A 3,784-nucleotide genomic window follows, 5' to 3' on the forward strand; every position below is an offset into this window, starting at 1 on the left:
AATAATAATAATAATAATAATAATAATAATAATAATAATATATTATTTGTACCCTGCCCATCTGGCTGGGTTTCCCCAGCCACTCTGGGCGGCTTCCAACAAAGATTAAAAATACATCAAAATGTCACACATAAAAAACTTCCCTGAACAGAGCTGCCTTCAGATGTCTTCTGAATGTCAGGTAGTTGTTTATCTCTTTGACATCTGGTGGGAGGGTGTTCCACAGGGCGGGTGCCACTACCGAGAAGGCCCTCTGCCTGGTTCTATGTAACCTCACTTCTCGCAGTGAGGGAACCACCAGAAGGCCCTCGGAGCTGGACCTCAGCGTCTGGGCAGAACAATGGGAGTGGCTGCCTTGTAAAGAATACAACATGCACAGGCCTTACTTTGGAAGCCACGAGGATCAAGGGGCACCTCAGCTTCTGCAATCTGATTCCGATATATCTCTTTCCCTTCACAGAGGCCCACTTATAGGTCTGTTTGCATACCCTCCAAGTCTTCCTGTTTTCCAGAGACACCAGTCCCAGAATTATGAAAGCCACCTTCTGATTTGATTCCGGAATGTCCCTATTTCCTCCGCCGGTGCCACCACCACTGAGCTCGGGGAGGAGGATGAGTCAACAGTCAACACTTGTCCTGAGCGGTGGCAGCAGTGGCAGCAGCAGTGGCAGCTGTGAGGGAGCACCCTGTAGCCTCTGCATGGTCTCTCCATCGCCACTGCTGCTGGCCTCTTCTCTCAGGCAGCTTGTAGCGGCTGCTGGAGAGTGGGCGAGGAAGAGAGGCTGCCATGGCAAGGGCCTGCCCCATGTGATGTGTGGGCTCTGAGGGGTAGGCTGAGGGCAGAGCCATCCTGGGTGGGAAGAAAGAGTCTTGATTTTCATTTTCATTTTTTAAGCTCTGTGGGTCTGCATCTATTCTTGCTCCTTTCTAAAACGTATTTATTGGCGTGTTTCTCTTTTTGTAAATCGACCAAAGAATAAAATAAAATAACATTGAGATTCAGGGTTTTTCTCAGGACGGTGGGGGGCATGTGTGCTGTCTCCTGTTGCCGTAGAGGTGTTGGCACTCACCCTTCTTCTCTGTGGGAGTGGGGACAAATAAAAATGGTGTGTGTGTGTGTCAAGGAATGACTGAGAAATGTCCCTATTTTCATCTGAGGAATGTTGGAGGATATGTGTTTGCCAACGTTTGGGGCCCTGCGTGTTCAGTGCTGCCACTCTTGTGAAATCATCCTTTTTTGCTGAACTTATTTCAGTTGTAAAGGTAAAGGTAAAGGTACCCCTGCCCGAACGGGCCAGTCTTGACAGACTCTGGGGTTTGTGCGCCCATCTCACATCTATTGGCCGGGGGCCAGCGCTGTCCGAAGACACTTCCGGGTCACGTGGCCAGCGTGACAACGCTGCTCTGGCGAGCCAGAGCCACACACGGAACGCCGTTTACCTTCCCGCTGGTAAGCGGTACCTATTTATCTACTTGCCCCCGGGGGTGCTTTCGAACTGCTAGGTGGGCAGGCGCTGGGACCGAGCAGCGGGAGCGCACCCCGCCGCGGGGATTCGAACCGCCGACCTTTCGATCGGCAAGCCCTAGGCGCTGAGGCTTTAGCCCACAGCGCCACCCGCGTCCCTATATTTCAGTTGTACCTAATGATTAAGCCACAATTTTTCACTAGGGCTTTTTGCAAAAAAGAAGGAGAAACCCTCAAGTAGAACCTGTCAGTTTGCAGTCTATCTGCCTACCCCTGCTTTGCAGAACGGTTAGTGTAATTGTTAATCATGCATCGAAAATTAGACTCATTCCCGTTGCGCAAATAATGGATTAACTATTCATTGTTGCTTTGTGTGGCTGTACACATACTTCAGATCTGCCTCTCAGAGGCAAACCACACATTTTGAATGATTTCAGGGGCATATGCCAGCCAGAGGTTTTGGCCAGACTACAGTATGAAACATAATTCATAGTCAGGCCAAGTCAGGTGTTCTGTTAAATTACTTCTTGTTCAGGCTAGGCCTGGAATTCAATCCGATTGTATCACGGAAGTCATGATATGTGGGGCGGTTTCTTATGGTTGGTTCATTATGCTAACAGCAGCAGCAGCATGCAAGTTTTAAAATCAAGGGTGATTTGCTCATGCAGATACGGGAACCCTACACAGCCTTTGAGAACCACTGGGTCAAATTCAGAAATGGATTCCAAGATTGGCGCCAGCAACCAAATAAATATTCCAAAAGTGAGGAGGGATTCTGGCATTTGGAGAGTATGCTGGGGCTTAACCTCATTCTACACGAAAAGGTGACGAAAGAGAAGGTGGAGCCGGTGCTGATACTGGCTGCTCCAAAACATTCTGTATACTGAGCAGTTTTGTTATCAGAAGATTTGGACTCTCAGCTTTAGAAACGCTGGAAATCGAGAGCGCCCAGTGGCCTAACACCTTGCTTTCTGCTGAGACATTTTTTCCTGATCCTTAATTGCAAATGAAACTTTTCAGTCAGTTTCACCCGTGTAAAGTTTCAAGAGTCAACACTGCGTCTTGTTTATTGTGGCCCATCCTTCTCACAGAACACTTTGTTTCTTTCAAATAGAAACAGGTGGGTGGGGAGATGATTTTGGAGCAGTATGTCAAGGTCAGTAGCAATATATAATTCTTTTGTCCCTGTATAAATTCGCACCAACTGTAACTGATTCACTAAATATTGCTAAGTGCTTTGCAAGTGGCCAAGCTGCTTTGGATTAATTTAGTAAGTAAAAGTTATTTTTCAGAATTATTATAATATGTAGAGTTATACAATGTGTCCCAGACTTGTTTTTGGAATGATACTTGTGAAGTATAAACCTCGCAATTAACAAATAGGTCTGTTAGGGTTTGTGTGTGTGTGCAGGCATCCCATTCTCTTTGTGACACTTTCTAGATGCAATTTGCCAGGGGGTGTTCAGATGCCATTGTTATTATTACATGAGCTTACTTTGGGCTTATGCCCTCGGCATCTAAAATGTTTTGGTGGCTCAGTCCCAGCACACGGTGTGGAGAAATCTAATTATTTAATTTATTGCAAATGTTTGCTTATTACTAAATAAGTTGCTTGATCAAAAAGACAATATTCTCCACGTGGTCTGCAAACCAAGTCTGTTTATGATTACTCAGTTCATTGCCCAAAGAACTATAGTGCTAGCACTTCCATGTACTAACATTATATTTTTAAAATCCTTAGAACATCGGTGAATTAAGGATATGTGTATTTTATGTATGAATAAGGCATGTGATTTCAGAGAACATGATGTTTTTGAACTTTCATGAGGCATCCCAGAAGAAGCTAGACATACAGTTATATACTTATATCCCCTTGCTTTCAGCAGGGGTGTCCTAAATTCCTCTGGATTTTTTTGTTCCTATTATTATTTTATGATTTTAAATATGCAGAGTGCTTTGCCATTTTGTTCTCATTCATATCTTCAATACTGTGAAGCAGATCATTCGTAATCATGCTGAGATCCGTTAGGAAGCTGACTGTAGGGTTAGGAATCAGCCCCAGCTGCCTAGCATGGGAGTCTCCAGGTGAACTGTGGCTTTAACTTGTATTTCTCAGGGTTTGTGCTGGAGCAGGCTGAATCCAGCAAATTCTCTTGTGAAACCAGGAGTGAGATGCCTGCACTTTCACACACACACACACACACCCATTTGACATCATCCTTTCTTTTCCCAACCCAGCAAACAGGTTACGTACCTGAAACTTCCTTTCAAGTAAAGCAGAGAAAAAAGGTTGAAACTTGAACTCTCGAGGCAGTGAAA

Source organism: Podarcis vaucheri (assembly GCF_965113315.1).
Source record: "Podarcis vaucheri genome assembly, chromosome: 4".
In the NCBI taxonomy this organism is placed as follows: Eukaryota; Metazoa; Chordata; class Lepidosauria; order Squamata; family Lacertidae; genus Podarcis; species Podarcis vaucheri.